This window comes from Triticum aestivum, chromosome 7A (assembly GCF_018294505.1).
Source record: "Triticum aestivum cultivar Chinese Spring chromosome 7A, IWGSC CS RefSeq v2.1, whole genome shotgun sequence".
NCBI classification, from domain to species: domain Eukaryota; kingdom Viridiplantae; phylum Streptophyta; class Magnoliopsida; order Poales; family Poaceae; genus Triticum; species Triticum aestivum.
The window spans coordinates 579,282,537-579,304,246 of NC_057812.1; the positions used below are offsets into that span (position 1 = coordinate 579,282,537).

The 21,710-nt window shown below is 47.7% G+C and overlaps 1 long non-coding RNA gene across 1 annotated transcript; it reads right to left on the bottom strand.

Moving 5' to 3' along the window:
* Nucleotides 1–14,391: 14,391 nt before the first annotated feature.
* On the bottom strand, nt 14,392–17,799 carry LOC123148402 (uncharacterized). The gene is made up of 2 exons (XR_006473780.1): nt 17,149–17,799; nt 14,392–15,628 (listed from the first exon to the last, which is right to left on the bottom strand). It is a non-coding gene; the product is annotated as an uncharacterized lncRNA (long non-coding RNA).
* Nucleotides 17,800–21,710: the final 3,911 nt, after the last annotated feature.

Consider the following 21,710-nt stretch of genomic DNA (forward strand, 5'->3'; position numbering starts at 1 on the left):
CGCCAAACATGTCGGTGGGAAACGACACCTACGGGATCACAAGAATCCCTACTACGGTTGCCGGGGCGCAGGGTTGCAAGAAGAGCAGGATTAGTAATCAGTACAATGATCGTTTACCCAGGTTCGGGCCACGAGGATGCGTAAAACCCTAGTCCTACTTTGGTGGATGTATTGAGTGTTCTTGAGCCCTCCAACTAGCTATGGTGGCTGAGTCATTCCAAAGAGCTGAATCCTTCTCCAGTACGCCATGGGCCTCCTTTTATAGTCGAGAGGGGCTGCCACAGTGGCACACATGAGGTGGAAAGGCGTATAGTGCTATGAGCTTATCGCTTGTATTACAGGACAAGACGTATTTAATGCATCGCTTAGGTATCCCCTTGATTTATTGGGGACGGGAACGAGGCCCGTCCCGTCCGTCGCCGCTCCTCCTTGCTTCGACACGCACCCTGGCTAGCGGTGCATGCGGTGCCATGTAGGCAGGCAGGCAGCTGAGGTGGCGCGGCGGTAGGTTCTTCATGAAGATCTGCATGCCGCCACGCAGGCACTTGCTGAGTTGGCCTGGAAGCTACATGTTGCCACGCAGGTGCCTGCCCGGCTGGTTGGGCTGGCACCTACATGCGAACGGCGGTGGAGACTTGGCTGGTGCGGGCCTGGAAGTGGCCCTGCTGGTGTCCTTGGTGAGGGCCTTGCCGGGTGGCCCGGCAAGGGCCTTGCCGTGGCGTGCTATCGTCCCCGGCAAGGATCTTGCCGCGGGTCTTGTGGCTCTCCTCGACAAGGATCTTGCCGAGGATCGTTGTCTTTTAATCCTCATCTGATCTTGAATATTCCTTGTCTTCACAAAGATCTGCATGCCACCATGGAGGTGCCTCCCGAGCCCCGGCCCAACGTGGTTGATGGTGTTGGAGACCGTGGGCTCAAGGGTGGTGCGCTCCGGTGGTGTTGGACGAGCCGCCCCGGCAAGGCCCTGCCGGGGCCGCGGAGGCTACCCCCGGCAAGGATCTTGCCGGGGGAACCTGCTTCGCCTCTCTGCCTCTTTGTGGTCTTGGCCCTGGCATTGCTTTGGGCATCTTGTGCTTCGGCTTCTCTTCGGTTCCTTCCCCTGCTCTGCTTAGTGCGGCCGTGGGCGCGGCTTCGACTGTCCGTGCACAGGTAAAGGGGTACAAAGGTGCGCCCCTTCTTTTGTACACCGACACAAGTGGTACGGTTAAGGGCATCCACAATGTGTAGCCAAATGTGAAAATAGCTTTTGGCATCATGGGAACCATTGTGGACGGTGTTGCCAAAGCCAAAAGGATGGAACCGAAGCTCCCTGATTGATTGATTGATTGAAGGAATAGAAAAATGCAATGTCTCTCCTCTTTCTCCCGTGCTTGGACGCATGTACAGTATAGAGGACAGAGTCAACTCCCCTATCCCTTCTATCACAAATCACAAAGCAGTGAGGCATCAAATCACAAAGCACGGACGAAGCAACCATCATTTCACTCTTTGCTGACTCCGCTTCTCCATCGTCTTCTTCGAGAAACCATCTCACCGCACTAAGCTGGACGGACGGCGCTATTGTGTACGAGTGGTACTAGTACATTAACATGTCCTTTGGTTCAATGGACTTCCTGGATGCAAATAAGGCGGTTGTCTCGGCTTGCAGGCGGCACTTGCGAATGACTTACCGTGGTCTCCCTCAATGGTGTTCTCCGTCGAACGCACTTCGCCAAACCACAAAGTTCGAGATATCGTCGACGTCACCGCAATGGGGAAGGAAGTCAAATATAGTTACTACCTCCATTTTTTTGTACACAAGCCCAGTGTATCAAAATTACAATTTGCAAAAGGCCACTAACACTAATCGAGGCAAAATTGATGGGGTTTGCCTCGTACTAGCAACCAAGGACATTAATATCCCCTGCATGTATGCGGAAGTGAGAAGGTTGGTTTGCATGGCGCTGCATTAATCAAGCGATGAGGAGTGAGATGGTTAGCTCTTTGGGCTTTGGAGAAAAAAATATGCATTAATTGACACGTGAAACGAGGATTTGTATCGATTAATCCCGCGAAGGAAAACCCTGCCTTTCTTTTTTAACACTAGTACTCCTAGTACATAGTACTACGTACTTATCCTGTTTGGATCTAGGCCTTGCATTGCCATACTTTGCCACACATTTTTGCCAAGCTTGCCTAAAGTTTTCGAAATGAAAAGGAGGTACACTTGCGCACGGCTGTCGTAGTCGCACCGCACCCTCACACGGTCGCTCCTGCACGCCGTAGTCGCACCGCACCCTCACATGCACAGTCGCTCCTGCACGCCGCAAACCCAACCAAGGGAACGCACCCTCATTGACACGTGTTGTTGCATGTGAACAAACCAAACTCAGCCACCTACCGCTGACACATAATTTTCGTTCATAGAGTATGTTTATCCAACCGCATGTTGGGGAGTATCCGTATGGCCTGTGCGATGGTATGTTGGGGAAGAAGAAGAGGTGAGGAAGAAGGGTTAGGAGACATAGGATATTCATCCAACCGCCTGAAATGGTAGACTGACCCAAGTCAGGCGACTTGCATAACAATATATGTTTTTACACAACAAAAGATCCATAAAAACAACAACATAAAGAAAAACTATCACTGCTCGCAGAACGAGACGGCTTCGTCGTCTTTGGCTGCCGACGCGAACCAGCCGTAGCTACCGACGTGTGTCTCCACACCATGGTTGTCCTTGTCCTCCAGCTACTCGTTCATGCGGAGCGTGCAGGCGCTCTGCACGGACGAGAGCACCGCCCGGTTTAAGTCGAGGACGTCTGGTTTCGCCTGCAGGAGGGCCGCGATGGCAGTGGCATCTGTGCGCTCCGCGTCGAGTCGAGCCTCCGCCGCCCGGTTCAAGTCCAGGACGTCCGGTTCTGCCTGTAGGAGGGCCTCGATGAGAGCGGCATCCACGCGCTCCGCGTCATTTTGAGCCTCTACCGCCCGGTTCAAGTCCAGGACGTCCGGTTCCGCCTACAGGAGGGCCTCGATGGCAGCGGCATCCGCACGCCCCACCTCAAGTTGAGCCTCCGCCGCCCGGTTCCCATCCACGACATCCGATTCCGCCTGCAGGAGAGCCTCGATGGAAGCGGCATGCGCGCGCTCCGCGTCGAGTTGGGCCTCTGCCTCCCGGTCCTCCTTTAGTATCGCCAGGTTAAACCACTGGTCCGCCTGCACCATGGGGAACTTAGACGCCGGCACGAAGTCGACGTCTATCGTCTCATACCCATCGGGGACCTTTTGCGCCGCGACTCTGCCATGAACATTGGATCAGCTTCCTCCTCCTCGTAGCTTGGCTCCAGAGAACTCGGGGATTGGCCCGCCGCAAAGCAAGCTTGGGAACGAAGGTCTCTGGCGCTGACCACCACCGCGATTTCTGCGCGGTGCTCCGGCATCAGCATCTTGTAGTACGTGATCTTGCGGTGCACCATGGCTTTCCAATGAACTAGAGGACACTTGATGCGGGCTAGGAGATCGAAAGGTGGGGGAAGGGGCTGGATATTAGGTGTGGTTTTAGGGCAGTGGCTGGCGTAGGCCGAGCAGCGAAGGTTCTGGTGTGAATAGTGGTTCCGGTGACGACCGATCAATCGGTTTTGACTGTACATCATTGCAGCCCGGCATGCTGGACCTTCCACGTCGCTCACCGAATGGAACGCGCTTCATCTTGCGTTTTCGCTCGCTTGTGGGACCGGAGTTGAGAGAAAACCGACGTCCCTCCCCCTCCCCCGCCCACGTCATTTTATGCGGAGTAAATAAAAACAGAGGGAGTATACTACCGATGAGGCTCCCTGACGTGGCCGAACCCATTGAGTAACTGACATGCGCGGCCTAGCAAGCATGGGGTCCGCTAGTAAGTGACCGAAAGGGAGGGTAAGGCAGGGATACATATATGAAAGGAGCTTCCAATGATATAATTTTCACATTATACATCTCATGTACTATTAATCTTGTCAATAGTCAAATGCGGTTTTGAAAAACGCATTAGAGCATGGTTAATAATATAGCCAGTCGATGGCTATAAGGAACTGCCATGACATCTATAGCCACCATCTATTATATGCACTCATACAGTAGTGTGGGCTATAAGGTTGGCTATTTCCCGCAAAAAAATTATAAGGTTGGCTATTGTATTAGTACTTTTTTCCATCTCCTCTCCATCTCTTTCTTCATATTTATTGTATGTATTTAACTAGGCATGCGTATATACCTAGGCTCTTGCATGAGAGCTCACTCCCCTTACCTTTTCACATCTCTATCCTCCACATAGGCCCTATATAAATGGAAGGAGGGAGTACAACTATGAGCACTGCATACTCTAGTACAGATGTTGTCAGTACTCCACTAGTACTATTGGACAGTGGGCTTAAAAAGTTACTATTGGACAGGCTATACGTGGCAAAATCCTAGTAGGAAGAGCATGTGCGAGAACAAGCACATTCACGTGGTTGAAAACAAATTGGAAACCATCTCAAGTACAAATCTAGGAGTACGTACGAATCTAACAATATTGATTGGGCGTTGTTGAATGTTGGTACTTTTTTTATCAAAGTAGAGATACTTTGACTACACATAAAACTTATATGTAAACTAGAAAGGATAGGAGGGAGTATATTGTATGTTCAAAAACGAAACGAACATTGAATACCCTTTATATATGATTTGTGGATGCTATGATCACCGGTTCAAAATTTTGAATCCGCCATAGGTATCACACATGCACCCACTCGTTCTCTCTCGATTTCATCTCGGGGTCCGAAGATCGATTGAAAGAGGACTAGGGTGGGCACAATACGTTCATTTCGCTTATGAACATACAATATAGTACCTCTGATCCCCATAGACCCCCCCCCCCCGTGGGTCATTTCTATCATAGAAACAGACCAAACCTTTATCTCCTTGCACGACACGCAATTGATCTCTGAACATCAATCGATCTCGTCAACATGTGTCGGGGCATGAACCGAATGGGATGTCAAAACTAAGACGTGAAGCGACACGTAGTGGAGGCAAAGTGAAACTTCAAACGAAACATTTGTTTGTATGCATGTCGAACAAATTACAAATAAACATTGGAAATACAAACATGGTCTAGGCCCACATGCGAATGATACTCAGCGGAATGTTCAAATGAGGCATGCGGGAGGATGGACTCGACCGGAGGGCGACATGATCGATGGAGAAGAGGGTTGGAGAGGAATGAAAAATAAGCAAACGCCACATTATTATACTTGAACAGCTCAAATAAACAATAAGTTGTCTCGCTTGGCCTACATAGTGAAAGGCCTAATGCGCAACGTGGAGCACTCACGCTCGAATATGGCCGGGAAAACAGGGAAACCGACATGTGGGGCACACCTATCGGGATGATGTAGCGCAAACTAGTCCAATGGAGGAGCTGGCCCACGACCTCCTCGCCACCGGCAACCGTTCATGTGGGTCGTGGGGGCCAACAACGTGGCGTAGCTCCAGCACCGCCTCTGGACACGGCGACCGCGGTGAGCGACACGCTCATCGTCGCTAGACATGGTCGGTTTCAGTGTGCCGAGGGTGGCGTTAGTGTTGTGCCACGACCAACAGTATGTTTGGTTTGTGCCCAAGGTTGCCCCATCAAAGCATTGGGTAGCCAAAATTTTGGTTGAGGTTTTGGTTGCCCATGATTTGGCCGACATCGGCAAGAAAAATGAACTAGAGTTGGCTAGAGTTCATTGGCATGCCAAAAAAATGGCAACCATCCAAACAAAAACCAATCTTTGGGTCATGACCAAAATTTTGGTAAGGTGCACTTTGGCCACAATCCAAACACACCCGAACACCCGGCTCGTCGAGGATGCACGGGGCGCCGGGACGCGTCCGCGGAGTGGTGTAGCGCGGCCAACTTCATCCTCAGGACCTGAGACCATGCCAGGTCATCTTCCCCTTTCAATGGCATGCGTCGATCGCATGTGAGCAAAGGGCATCTCCAATGTTGCCATGACCACAGCTGACTACCCTGGCACACCAAAAACCCTCATCCCTCGCACCGTCGCGCGGAACGTTCCCAGCCGGCGCCAGCTGCCCCCATTCATGTCGTCCGTCCGTATGCCGTCGTGAAGAGGCTCGGTGCTCGAGGAACCAACTCCGGCGACTTAATGACACACCAGGACACTTGGCCTCACTGGAATGTGCTACTTAAAGCGGCAACGCCCAGCTAACCTCCACACCATAGCGCATCGTCCTCCTACCTGGCACCACATCCGCCATGACCGCAAGCGCGAACGCTCTGCGGGAGAGCTTGTCTTCGGGGATGGTGCTCGAGGTTGCCGCCCTCGCTCAAGTCGCTGCACAAGCGGTGGCCACGCTGGCGGCCGACGACGGGAGCACCGACAGCCACGCGTCCTACTTGCTACCGTCCAACGTCTGGCACCGCCGAGGTCGGGGACTCCTCCGAGGATGAGTAGGGCATGGGAGGCGGCAGGGCATGGTGTCCCAACTGGCTGGTCCGTCTCCCGTGTTCTACTTTTCCTCGCCGGAGACCGCACCTTCACTTCACGGGTCTTGAACCCCGCCCCCATACATGGAGATCGCAGATGGAGGACGTCGGTCGCCGCCATAGAATAGGTTTAGGGTCGTGTTTATTTTATTTTTCTGTCCTATAAAAGTTTGAAATGTAATGAAAATCTGCCGTGTTTGCATTAATCTCGGCCGGTGTATATGAATTTTCACAATAATATACGTATATTGTAGGAGTACTAGCAAGATGCCCGTGCGTTGCATGGAAGATCAAGATCTTGTGGGAGAAAAGGATGAACGAGGGAAGGCCTTATCTACAAATGCACATTCACGCATTTCACATTTTTCTACATCTACGGGAACCTATGAAAGGGTTAACGTAAATTGCCTCTCTCTCTCCTCCCTTGATTTTCATGGTGGTGGGCCCCTCCCTCCCCCCAATCTACAATCAACAGCTCACACGTTTCACATTATGTTAACTACGTAACTGGGACTATGTAGGTGTAGCATTACTCGTCCTAAAAAACCCAACTAAGCCAACCTCCCAGCATACACGCAGGAAAAGACTCGGCCGCGCCGTTTTAGTCGGGATTACCCGATTACTAGTAGTAGTATCGATGGATCGCGCGAAGCAATAAGTTTTTTTTGAGGGGGTGAAGCACCTAGTTTAAAAGGAAAAAAGGTGGTACACTCACAGCACCCCTGTCACGGTCGCATTGCACCCCACACACGTTCGGTCCTACACACGGCTCACGCAAACGGAACGCGCTTCGGCTTGCCTCTTCACTGACAAGTGGGACTGCACTTGGAGAAACCGACCATGCGCCAAACTCCCCCCGCCCACCGTGCGAAAATTCTCCCCCCCCCCCCATCCAAAAATTCCCCCCAAATCCTAGATTCAACCGCCCTTCGGGCAACTAGCCAATAATATTCCCCAAACCCCCCTCACCCCCCATCCCCCTCCACTCCATTAGCTCCGCCAAAGCCGCCCTCCCCGCCACGCCGATACATCGGCGCCATGGTTCGTTGAGGGGACGCACGGTGATCCTCTCGCTCCCATAGTACACTCTCATAGACTGTCGTCCTCTAGCCACGCCGCCACCGCTGGCGACGTTCTTGTGGAGGCGCACGGCGGTCAGCGCCGCCACCGCTGGCGACGTTCGTGTGGAGACGCACGGCGGTTAGCTTCTCCCACAGTACGCGCATTCTAGACTGAGGTCCCGTGCATGTCGGTGTAGCGCTAAATGTTAGCTGATAGACACTGTTAATCTCACTATTTGCCGAAATAGTTTATAGTCAATATGCTCTGCTTAAGAAGCTTCCTTGCCCTGTTCTGCACTCAATCTGCTTAGCTGAGATGGCATGCCAAGGCTGATTAGTTGCTAAAATATCCTGCCATATATTTATTGTGACGTAGATTTCCATGGTCTAGTAGCCAATCTGTTAGGTGAATAGCTCTACACCGTTTTATACTCGATCTTTGTTGCTGCGATGGCCTTCGCTAGTTCGATGGCTGTGTGCTCGGCCTCATTGACTGCTGAAATAGCCTGCCATAATTTAGCACTCAAATTTGTTTGCTGAATTAGCTTTACTTATATTTCGTTACTTAGATCTGCTCATCCAAATATCTTGCCCTAGATTTAGACATCGACCTAGGTATTTTCTTATGGACTTCATAAAAAAGCATATATGTTTTTCCTGTAATATCTAGTAGAAGAACTAATTTGTATGTCTAACAGATGGACATGACTTGGATAACTTCTGCTCGAAGATTCTCCGCTACATATGTCGAGGGAGTTGAAAACTTCATGAACTTTATCAGAGCTGAGTACGGTGGTCCAAAATCAGATGTGCTCTGCCCATGTAGCAGTTGTATGAATTCAGTTACAAGACCCCAGTCAACTGTGCAAAATCATCTACACTTGTATGGGATGTCGGTCACATATACTACGTGGGTTCATCATGGTGAAGCTGTGAATGTCAATTTTATTGACTATGTGGAAGCAGCAGATCACCATTTTGATATGTCTGATGCTCAGGTGGAAGATGAGGAGGAGGAGGTGGTGGCAGAGCCAGTGAGTTTGACCAACATTGAAACAATGCTACGAAATGCTCGTGCATTCCGTGAACTTTCACCTGCAAAAGAAAAACGGTGGGCCCGCATGTAGGAACAATGCAACGTGGCTGTCACCCGGGGAAATAAGCTGTCAGTATTCTAAGCTATGGTCACCTTTCTTCAGGTGAAGACATCTGAGTGGATGACCAACAAATCATTCGATGCGATGTTGGCTGCTTTCCGCAAAGCTTTCCCAGATGCGTCTCAGCTGCCACACACCTAGAGTAAAATGAAGAATTTCCTTCGTGTAGTTGGAATTGGATATGATATGATCCATGTTTGTAAGAATAATTGTGTTCTGTTCCGGAAGGATTATGCCAACTTAAATGAATGCCCGAAATGCAAATCATCAAGATGCAAAGATGGCAATGTTGTGAAGAGGATTCCTCATAATGTTCTGAGACATTTTCCAATTACACCAAGATTGCAGAGGTTGTTTCATGATGCTGAAACAAGAGAGGATGTACTGTGGAATTCTAGGAACCAGGAGTACAGAGATCAGAATGTAATGAGCCATCCATCACATGGTAGTGAGTGGAAAAGCTTCAATCAAAAGCACGAAAAGTTTGTTGCTGACCCGAGAAACATTAGACTTGGCTTAGCTTCAGATGGATTTAACCCATTTAGCCACTAGAGCGCCACATATAGCATGTGGCCAGTGCTTGTTATCCCTTACAACATGCCTCCAAATGTCTACACCAAAGAATCAAACTACATGATGGCCTTGCTCATCCCAGGTCCAAAAAGTCCTGGAAAGGATTTTGATTTGTTCATGGAGCCTCTTGTGGAGGAACTTCAATAGCTATGGAGGGGGGTTCTCACTCGAGACCTATATAGCAGCCCACCAGCTGATTTCTTTCTACGTGTTGTTATAATTTGGTGCATCCATGATTATCCGGCTTTGGGCACTATATCAGGGTGAACGACACATGGTTACAATGAATGTGTTCGCTGTGACAGGAATCTGCTGTCATACGCAATACTTAGCAAGATCTGTTACATTGGACACCGTCGTTTCCTTGCCAAGGACAAGCCGCATCCTAGAAAATACCAAAGACATGTGTTCAATGCAAAGCATGAAAACCGTGATGTGCCAAAGAGGCTCACCGCCAATGAGTTGCAAGTGGAATTATAGAAGGTCAGGCATATTACACCAGGAAACCATCCTGATAATGGTAGCGGGAAAAGGAAGCATGGCAGGGCAGAAGAGAGATTATTGTTTACCCGCAGGTCCACTTTGTGGGACTTGGAGTATAGGAAAGATTTGGATCTGCAGCATAATCTTGATGTGATGCACATCGAGAAAAATATATGTGACAACATTATCGGCACACTTCTTAATATTGAAGGCAAGACGAAAGATACCTTAAAATCTAGGATTGATTTGACACACCTGGGTATCAGACAGGATTTGCAGGTGCAAGATGAAGGTAAACCACAGGATATGGCACCAGCTGTGTACGTCTTGGACAAGGTAAAAAGAAAAGAATTCTGCAAGGTACTATCACGTGTGATATTCCCACATGGATTTGCTTCCAACCCTAAAAGGAGATTCAGTGCAGATGGAAACAAGGTACAAGGGTTGAAAACTCATGACTGCCACGTCCTACTTCAAAGGGTTTTACCTGTTATCCTTAGAGGATTGGGCCGCCCTGACTTATACAGAGCAGTTGCAGAGTTGGGACAATTCTTCAGGGAACTCTGCAGTAGAAATATCAGGATAGATGCTTTGGAGCATCTTAGAGACAAGATACCAACTATCCTATGCGACCTTGAGAAGATATATCCTCCAGCCTTCTTTGATGTGATGGTGCATTTGGTTGTTCATCTACCTGATGAGGCACTACTTAGAGGTCCAGTACAGTATGGCTAGATGTATCCTATTGAAAGGCGGCTAGTCACTTTCAAGGGATATGTTAGGAACAGAGCTAGACCCGAGGATTCCATTGCAGAGGCCTACATTGCTACAAAAGCATTGACATTCTGCTCAAAATACATTGAAATAGCTTATCAACTTTGCAAAGAGGTGGATGAAGACAATCCCGGGCTCAGTGTTTTCGATTATTCTATTTGAGTTACAGGGAAGAGTCGACAAGAGGACAAACCTAAACATTTGGACAAATGGTTTGGTATGTGTTGAATAACTGTCCTGAGATACTACCTTATATCAACTAAGTGCTAAATACTGCAGCTTATACATCGTAATCTACTGAACTTGCAGCACATTCTTATATATTTAGATGTTTGACGCGATCACTATGTTGTGCAGCATCTACAAAGAGGAGTTACTGCCGTAAAATCCAAGAAACATTGACAAACTGGTTGTGGCAGGATTTGCGAAATGGTTCAAGAGCCATGTAAGCTTTTGAATTGCAGTGTGAGTTTTCTTAATATATTGAGTACATAAGATGATCAGCTTATCTATTTTCTAACCATAGGTTAAGAAGATGCGGGAGGATGGGCAGGCAGTTGATGATGCCCTTTATTCACTAGCAATGGGTCCTGATACTCGGGTAAGACATTATGAATCTTGCGTTGTTGGAGATGTGCGCTACAACACCCTTGCACGAGACGAAGGCAGGAAGACACAAAACAGTGCCATCATGAGCACGGATACGTATGACAAAGAGACAACTGAAATGTATGCTAACATAACATACATTGTTCAGTTGCAGTATATCTCCAGTTTCGAGGATCATCGGTGTGTGGTTCTGTTGTGCTGTCGTTGGTATGACCTGTTTTTCAGGATCGCAAAACCCGGAGTTGATGATTATTTCAAATCCATCAATGTCAAGGTGGCATACCAGACCAACGAGGCTTTTATTTTGGCAAATCAAGCAACACAAATATTTTTCTTGGAAGACACATTTGCACATAGCGATGACTGGAGAGTATTGCAAAGGTTTGAGCAAAGGAATTCTTTTAATGAAGTTGCACAACAAGATGATGCTTACACTGCTCCTGATGTACAAGATAACACAGATGTTCCTAATATCTTTGAGAACCATCACGTCAATGACGCGAACGAAAAGCTTGTCTGTCGTGCTGTGGACATACAAGAGTTGATCAAGAAGAAGCCAACATTCAAGGACGTTGAGGACGAAGAAGAAGATGACACCATGGGGAATTACGATTCAGACTGATACACATGGCGAAGATGTTGACGCTGCTGCTACGGATGATGATTACATTGCTTTTGTTATATTTGCCTGTCAGAAGACGTTTTTTATCTACTATGTGAAAGTGTGTTTGCTATGACAACTGAAACCTGATGAACATGTTGTTATGTATTTTCCTGTGAGAACATCACTTGTTATGTATGCTGATTTGTGTTTGGTGATTGTATGACGACTAAAACAAGATGACATTGTTGTTTAGTTGTACTCATATTTGGCTGTGAAACTTGAATTTGATGACATAGTTTGCTGTTGGACTGCAATTTGCTCGACGTCTTCGAATGAGAACAAAGCTGACCCGACAGGTCCTCTGCTAAATTATTTATTTACTACCAAAAGGGCCTCTGATATTTATTTATTTATGAGCAAAAGGGGATACCCCTGATTTCCGTTAATAGAAATCATTAGATGTTCACAACACTACGCCCAGCCTGTTACACAGGTTTCATTCATTACTAGTTTCAGCAAAGTGCTCATGTCATAGCCACTGAATACATCACGAGTGCTACATACACTGCAAATAAAGAGACAATCATCCTATAGAGCACATCGACTTTTCCCATTATCTTCACAAGATCTTTCATCTCCTCATTGATGTCAAGGTCGTTCAACAGTTATTGCTTGGCCATGTGTGACGCCCCCGATTAAATCGTACACTAATCATACACACAAACGTGTACGATCTTGATCAGGGACTCACGGGAAGATATCACAACACAACTCTAAAAATATAATAAGTCATACAAGCATCATAATACAAGCCAGGGGCCTCGAGGGCTCGAATACAAGTGCTCGATCATAGACGAGTCAGCGGAAGCAACAATATCTGAGTACAGACATAAGTTCAACAAGTTTGCCTTAAGAAGGCTAGCACAAACTGGGATACAGATCGAAAGAGGCGCAGGCCTCCTGCCTGGGATCCTCCTAAACTACTCCTAGTCGTCATCAGCGGCCTGCACGTAGTAGTAGGCACCTCCGGTGTAGTAGGGGTCGTCGTCGACAATGGCGTCTGGCTCCTGGGCTCCAGCATCTGGTTGCAACAACTAGGTAGAATGGAAAGGGGGAAAAGAGGGAGAAAAGAAACCGTGAGTACTCATCCAAAGTACTCGCAAGCAAGGATCTACACTACATATGCATGGGTATCTGTGTAAATGGGCAATATCGGTGGACTGAACTGCATAATGACAGAATAAGAGGGGGATAGCTAATCCTATCGAAGACTACGCTTCTGGCAGCCTCCATCTTGCAGCAGGTAGAAGAGAGTAGATGGTAAGTTCACCAAGTATCATCGCATAGCATAATCTACCCGGCGATCCTCCCCTCGTCGCCCTGTGTGAGAGCGATCACCGAGTTATATTTGGCACTTGGAAGGGTGTGTTTTATTAAGTATCCGGTTCTAGTTGTCATAAGGTCAAGGTACAACTCCGGGTCGCCTATTACCGTGGACACGACTATTCGAATAGATCAACTTCCCTGCAGGGGTGCACCACATTACCCGACATGCTCGATCTCTCTGGCTGGGCACACTTTCCTGGGTCATGTCCGGCCTCAGGAGATCAACATGTCGCAGCCCCACCTACGCTCAACAGAGAGGTCAGCACGCCGGTCTAAATCCTATGCGCGCAGGGGTCCGGGCCCATCGCCCATTGCAGACCTGCATGTTGCGTACGCGGCCGGTGAGCAGACCTAGCCTCCCTTACACAAGAGCGGGCGTTCCAGTCCAACCCGGCGCACGCCGCTCAGTCGCTGACGTCAAAAAGAGCTTCGGCTGATACCACGACGCATGTTGCCCATATCTTGTCCCATGTGGCGGTTAGTGCGTATAGGGTCAACAACCCAACTCAGATCAAATACCAAGATCTCGTTAAGTGTGTTATTTTGAAGTAACCGCGGACGCCGACCAGGGTCAGGCCCACCTCTCTCCTAGGTGGTCTCAACCTGCACTATCGCTCCGCCATAAAGTAACAGTCGGGGGCCGTCGGGAACCCAGGCCCACCTCTACCGGGATGGAGCCACCTGCCCCTTCAGCCCCCATCTCCGAACAGTATCATAAGTAATGTAACAGTATAAAGTATATAGCATATGCCCGTGATAACCTCCCGAAATGATCACGGTCCAGTAGTATAGCATGGCAGACGGACAAGAGTGTAGGGCCACTGATGAAACACTAGCATCCTACACTAAGCATTTAGGATTGCAGGTAAGGGTAACAACTATAGCAACAATGACAGGCCACTACAAGAATCATGTTAATACATGGCAGTTTTAATCCGTCATGGACCTATGCAAATCTGGCATGCAAGGGTATATGTGACGGATTTAAAATCCGTCATGTATATCGCGTCATAATTTGATCACTGTACACTCCATGACGGATCATTCAAAGCCGTCACCGACCATGACGGATCTTGACCGTCATGGATAACACCTAACTACAATGCTCATAACGGCGTTAACTTATGTGCCACATCATCATCTAACATGGATCTGACATGTCAGCCCATGTAGCAATCAGCCCATCTAAGTTTTGTCCCACCAAATTTCAGTCCAGTCAAAGAGTGGTAGCCCATATAGTAATCAAACCATTTATAATTTAAGCCCATTCATTTCAGTTCAAGAGATTCACACATCTCTCATTTTCCATGAAAATTTTGAACCAATAAAGATTTGAGTGAAAGTACATGCTCCTGTCATTAGAAAAAGAAAATTACAACATATCCAAAAATACACCTGTAGAGGAGCGAAAAGAGAAGACCCAAAAACATTAATTTTACAAGCATGTCTCGAAGAACACTATGCTACTCTACAGCCAAGCACCGGCCCCATCAAGCGAGGCCACTCTTGTTCGGCCGCCACATACCAACCAGGGGTCATCCAACATTTATAGCAGCAAATCAACCCATCCACGCAAATGTTGTCAAAACGCATGTCTTTATTGTTGAAAATGCTCCCATAACCAATATCTGCCACATGATGAAAAGTATGCCGCGTTATAAAATATTACAGCCAGTAGGTTAATCTTACTTCACATTATCAAGTTCTGCATTTTTTTCACTCCCAGGATGCAAAGTAATGCCACAAATTAACAGAAGTGTGAAAAGAAACAACAGCTCACAAAAAAAAGGAATGATGAGCATGTATAGATCAATAGATTTGGTAGTAAACTCCGTTGCGCTTATATTACGCTTTCACTACAGTAAACTCGATAAGAAATGCAGCCCAGCTGAATATTGCGCATTGATGAGAATTTCTAGGCACTTTTCTCAAAATGTAAAAAAGGAATGTACCCATTCCATGATGATTATGTCTTAATGGAATATGTGTCTTTTCAGCTAGACAAAAACTGAATTCTAAAGCTAGCAGTTACACTGAATACAATGATGATTAATCTAGACACATACCGCTACCTCTTCTCTGTGCTTCCACTTACTCTGTTTTTCTCTGAACTCTAAAACTAGCATTGTCTCTATGTGTCTACAGTAATTATAGAACACATACGTACCAATGAAGACTGAAGACAACACAAGAGGCCATACGATGGCCGGGCGAGGTTGAGCACGGCGGCACGTTGCCAAAAGTAGCACCATAATTCTCTTGAATCTTTCGATTTAGATTCAGCAGGTAGAGGAGTAACATCTTTTGATTTATTCAGCAAGTTCAGAAATGTGCAACATCTCTTGATTCAAATTCAACAGGTTCAGAAGTACAAAACTTTTGGGAAAAATATATGGTTGTTTGTGAAGTCTTATGAAGGGTAATCTTACCAAACTCATACCTCATGGCCGTGTGTGCAAACTGGATGACTGCGTAGATGGGATTTTCCATGCTGTAGGAGGCAATGTGAGGATTAAAAATCTGGTCCATTATCAACCAAGACTCCATGCTATAACATCTCTAGTACTATACAGGACAGAGGATGATCAATGAAGAAATCACTACTTTGGCCACTATACAATCAAGATATGGAAATTGATTACTCTTTCAGCAGATGATATACTAAGAAGAAAGCTAGCAGGCAATCAAGCACCAACGTACCTCTCAATAAAATCAGCTGACAGAAATCATGAAAAAGAACAATTTATATTATCAAGATTATGTTAGTTAGGCTGGTGTATATGAACTCCTAAGGCACTTGGATGCATCCTCGTGGGGATAACAAAATTCATAGAGTTACTATTGACACAAATCTTCTTGCATTAACACTAAAAAAATAAATTATATACTTTGATTAATCAGAAGTAAGAAACAGAAGAACTACAAGGTGAACTTTCTAAAACACTAATGGAAAGAAGTATACATGGAAGTATGTTTCTTTCATAGATATATGTGTCTTGTTTCAAACCAAGTGAAGACAATGTAATTACAGTAAATCGTTGTTTCCCCTTCCATCCTATCTGTAACTGGTAGTATTCTCATTCAAAATGGCTTGAACAGAAAAAAAAAGGGAAGTTAACCGAGCCACAAAGAAGATAATTTTGGCATCCAAACGAAGAGATATATGCAATACACAACGACTGGCAATTTTCTAGTTCTGGCGTACTTATCACGTAGTACTTTTTCTCCCTTTTCAATAAGAAAATACTATGAGGGTGACCTACATATATTTGTAAGATAATCTGACCTACATATATGAATGTTTTAGCATCTATTAAATCTTTTTAATTCACACACCAGGCTAAACATCCAGTTAGCCATACTTCTGTCTTATCTTACCAGGCTAAAGATCATCTTCAACTCTGGAGCTATTGCTGTAGCATTAAAAGGATGTTTTTGGGAATCATATCAGAGAAGGTTAATTCCAATTTTGCAAAAATCAAACAGACTAACACATGGATACGGCGCTACATATATACGATTACTTAGAATGATACATAATCCAGATAAACGGCTTGCACATTCTGACAATATGTGTGGTTTCTTGATATTTACGCACTTTATATGACATCCAAGTTTATAGCTATTTCCAGTTAATAATTAGACATTGTTTTGATTAATAATTAGGTTTTTTCTTAAGTACTACATACACGCATATGCAAAACAAGTCCATTCTAGCGAGATACAGAGTAGCAGTTGAATTACCAAAAGATCTGTACCAAAGCAACATGAAGACTGGTGCGTGTTAGAAAAAAATAGATATATCATACTGTATGGATTAGCACTAACTTGCCCAGATTAAAGTATGTGTAATAGTGAAAGAGAACAGATCCACAACAGCAACTAATCATGCTCACATGTTCATCTCAGCAATTGAATCCACCTCTAAACTGAACAAAAAACATGATTCGTATTCAGAGTGCAAGAATCATCTAGATTTGGGCGTAAAAGGGGGAGATGGGAGAAGCTCACCGTGCTAGGAGGGTAGAATGCAGCCGACGGTGAGGTCGTCCATGCGCTACAGGATAGGGGGGCAAGAGGGTGCTGGACTTGCTGCTCCGCCTCCTCCGGCGAAGAGAGTTCGTTGGGAACAGCCGCATCGAGGAGCACATCATGTACGCCACTGGATGGGTGAAGAACGGGGGTTCAGGGGCTGGGCGTGCTTGTGTTGTACCGGTGCTCCCCCTTGGAGGTCGAGGAGGAGGAGCACCGGCGTTCGCCCCCACCGTCGTCGAGTAGGACAAGGCCACCGTGCCCGCCCTCGTCCGGGACCAGCGTCCGCAAGGTGCGCCGCGTCCGTGGATCCTGCGGGAGGAGGTCCTCCGCGCCGCCCTGCTGGAGGTGGGCCATCAGGAAGCGAGGGCGCGCGTGGGGGCGCTGTAGGCAAAGGAGAAGAGTCGCCGGAGATGCGCCGACGAGGAGGACGATGCTAGAGGCCGAAACCCTAGCACGGGTGTGGGTTATTGGCGAGCCGTAGAGGCCGGGAAGGGAGAATCTTGCCGGAGGGGAGGATGGAGCCGAGCGAGGCGAGCTCGGCGGTGTGCACCGCGCCGGCGATAGCCGCCGGAATCGCCGGAATCTGGAGTGGGCAGTTGTGGCGGCTGAGGGAACGGAGGAAAGAATGGGGATTAGGTTAGATTATAGCTGGCCAAATGGGCCGGGCCAAACAGGCCAGCCCGCAAGCACGCCGGCACGGCACGGGCTAAACGGGCCGTGCCTGGCACGCGGCACGCCTTGGGCCGTGTCTGGGCCTGGAGCCTGGGCACGGCACGGCCCGTTTAATTTATATATATATATATTTCAGATTTTTTTTATAGATGTATACGTAAAATATAGCCAATAAGCCTAAAAACCAGCCCAACATAGTGAAAATATGCAGCCCAGTGTGCTAAACAGGCCATCGGGCCGGCCCGTTTACTAATCAGGCCGTGCTTGGGCCAACGAGCTGCGCCCGTGGGCCGGCACGGCACGGCCCGGCTATTAAACGTGCCACGGCGGGCCGTGCCGGGCCAGGCACGATTAGCACAGGTCGTGCCGTGCCGTGCCGGGCCGGCCCGTCTGGCCAGGTATGGGTTAGATGGGGCATTGACCGTGGGTTAAATAGGCTGGCTCCAAAATTTTGCAATGGGCCGCGTTGGCGACTCAAAATTTTGCAACATTCAGATGGATTTCAGGTAAAGGTTGTGCCCCAACTGGACGCTGAGAGTCATTCTTAGCGAGTAGCTCATCATGCTTTTCAGCCTGAAGTAACATGTGAATAAGCTCGGAATAGACAGTGTAGTTACGAGCACGGTATTGCTGTTGGAGAATCCTATCTGAAGGGAGCATAATAGACAAAGTTTTCTCTATCTTCTCCCCCTCAGTAGGTTCCTTCTCACAAAAGCGCAGTTTGAAATATATCTTATGAACAGCATGATTGTACTCACCAATGAACTTGAAATCCTGAAGACGGAGATGAGTCCAATCATGGAGTGCTTCTGGCAGGACTACTGCCTTACCTCGTTTTGAGGGCCAGAAACAGAGTACTAGGAGATTCCTCCAGTAAATACTCAGACTTGAGATCTGGATGAATATGGTGCCTTATGATGAATAAAGCAGTATAGTTTTGCTGTTCTGTCAACGGCGTGGCCCCAGCCGGGAGAGGAGTCTCCGGGGGTTGTATTGCACGTGCTATCCCACGGGATGCAAGACTGATCTTGATGTCCATAGCCCATGTAGGGTAATTGTGGCTATTAAGGGCAAGCTCCTCAAACTCTTTGGCAGTCATCTTCGCCTACATGGGAAACTAGAGATAATTAATTTACGGATGGTAAATTAAAAACCATCATGGTTGTGTAATAAAAATGCAAAAATTTGATACTTAAGTGTAAACTTGAAAAATTCTCAACCTCAATTGTGTGAACATAACACTTTGAAGATCAATTAGATCTCACAGTAATAGGTTGCATGGCCATTACCTTGTGTATGCTACAATTTAGATATAAGGAACACACATTGAAGGTGATCGTTTGTCGGGATTGACAAAGTGTAGACCTCATAGTAAGAGAGGATAGTCTGCAAATATGTAGTAGATCACAACTCATTACCTTGTGATTCCAAATAATATGAGGGAGAAATATTTAAAAATTTGCAAGTTTGATATGTGAGAGAAGGTCTCAATCGCAAAAATATGTTCAATAAAAATGAGATGTGGTAAACACATGGAACATGTCATTCTTCCCAGATAAAGTACTTTATTTATATTATAAATCCATTATATAATATAAACACACTAATAATTACACAAGTCCTAGTCCGATGTAATCTAGAACTGGACTAGTATGTAAGTAGCATTCAAACTAGGTACTAAACAGAGTCTAAAACTGCACCATATACAATAATTAGTACTAGACTAATAAAAATAGAGAGAGAAAAATGAAGTCCACGGCCAACAAGAGGCAGCCGGAGGACCCGCAGGCGCCTGCACGGCCTTTGGCGGGCCCAACCGCCGTCGCACTGCATAAGGCAGAGGGGGAGAGGGGGGTTACGGATACGGGTCGGATAATCCGACGCCCGCACCACCACTCGATCCCCTCCTCCGACACGGCGCTACCAGCGGGGGGAGCGGCCGCCGCCGCATCCCATTGATCTCTAGTGGTCACCGGCTCGTCGCTGACGAGCCCTCCTCATCCGAAGAGGAGACGGTGATGGTGGAGGCCTGGCGCAGTGGAGTGGTGGCGAATCCGAGGTTCGCCGGAGCCCATGAGCCTGGGCGGCGGGTGCGGCAACGGTCGAGGGCCGCGACGGCGCGCCCGAAGAGGCGGCCGAAGTGCTACTCCGCGTGGATGCTCGGGCCCGCAGTAGCCTCCAGTGGTGGTGGAGAGTTGAGGCCGGCACGTTCCATCCCTACTCCAAGGCGGATGACGCCGGAGGCGCCAGTGGGCGCTGACACGAAGCCAAGCGCGGCCTCTTCGTCCACAATGGCGCGCATCGGGATGGGCCCGTAACCAGGAGGGCCACGGCTCAGGACGGTGGAGGAGGAGGTGGAGGCGGAGATCCGGGGGGCGATCCAGGCACAACGGCGGCCCCGTTCATTATCGGGGCGCTCGGGCCAACCACCATCCGAGGATCGAGCCCCATGTGCGCATGGCCATGGGCGTGGGGAGCACCACAGTGGCCACGTCCTGTGGCGTGGCGACCCTGTCTCGGGACGTGGTGAGCACCATAGGCACCTCTCCTAGCGCCACGGTGGTCGCATCCAGCAGCGCGACAGATAGCCTGGCGACGGAATCGTCGGAGTCTACCCAGTCCGTGGAAACGGTGACCGTAGCGACGGCCATCCTCATGGATCAAGCGGAGGAAGGAGACGAGGCTCGGCATCTCACCGGCGGCGAGTGATCTTTCCCTCCCTTTCTTTTCTCTTTCGCTCTTCGCTGGTTGTTCTACGTGCGTGATAATGTGTTTGAGATCGAAAGTGAAATCTCTGTATCGATTGATGGTTACAAGCGCTACTTATACCATCTGGAGAGACGCGATCGAAGGGAGGCGTCAGTTCTAGAGGGCAGGAGCAAGAAGGTGTCTGTGCGGGACAAACCGCACGACGGTTTGGGCAAGGGGAGATTTTCCCCTAGTTACAAATTGTAATTAATTCTAACACTGGGTACGCGATGAGCTCCCCTATGGCGTCTGTACCATATGCCGGTGACAATGAGTGTTGGCCGGGGTGAAAACATGTTCTGTCTTTGGGTAGACTTGCGGCAACGAAGTTTGTCCCCTTCTTGAAGGCGTCGTCATGGCTCTCATTGCTAGTCGTGCTCCAAACCCTGATCCTCAGATGAGGTGATGGTGGCGCTCCGGTGTTCGTGACCTTTCTGAAGGTGTCGTCTTGGAGCTCACAGTTCATCGTATGCGGCTTCGTCTCTTTGCGATGGCGTGTCCCTGGTTGAGAACCCTGGTAGCTCTTGTTGTGGTAGGGGTGATGTTGTTGCGCTCAGCTCCTTTGTATCACATGTGTGTGTGTGTGTTCTAGTGACATGTGTTTGTTTCCGGTTGTTGATGATCATTGCTTTATATATAAAGCAAGACGAAAGACAAAGCTGTGAAACATTTCTTTTTCTTTTTTTACTTTTGGATACACATCGGCACACCGCCATCCATCCCAATAATGTCACAGTCGTCTGAACAAATTTCAAGTCAACCCAGAACAACACCATTCGACTGCAAACACAAAAAACCAAGACTTGTTTGTTTCATACTAAACATTTGCACAATGACCAAAATATGTCAATGGATATCTTCTAGCAAGAGCAACCAATCAAAGGCAGTGAGGATGGGTGCCCTAAGTTGCTGTATTTTATGTAGTTAGAACAAGTAAGCATGTTACTGCACATAATCAAAAAGTTGCAACTAAACCAACAAATAAACAAAGACGATCCAAATTTTAATTGGAGAAGGGCATAAATTCCATTTGTTGAAAACCAGTAATGCCAATTCAATTTCAGCTAAATAAAACATGCAGAGTTATCGTTCAGATTACATGGCCAAAAGCCAAAGGA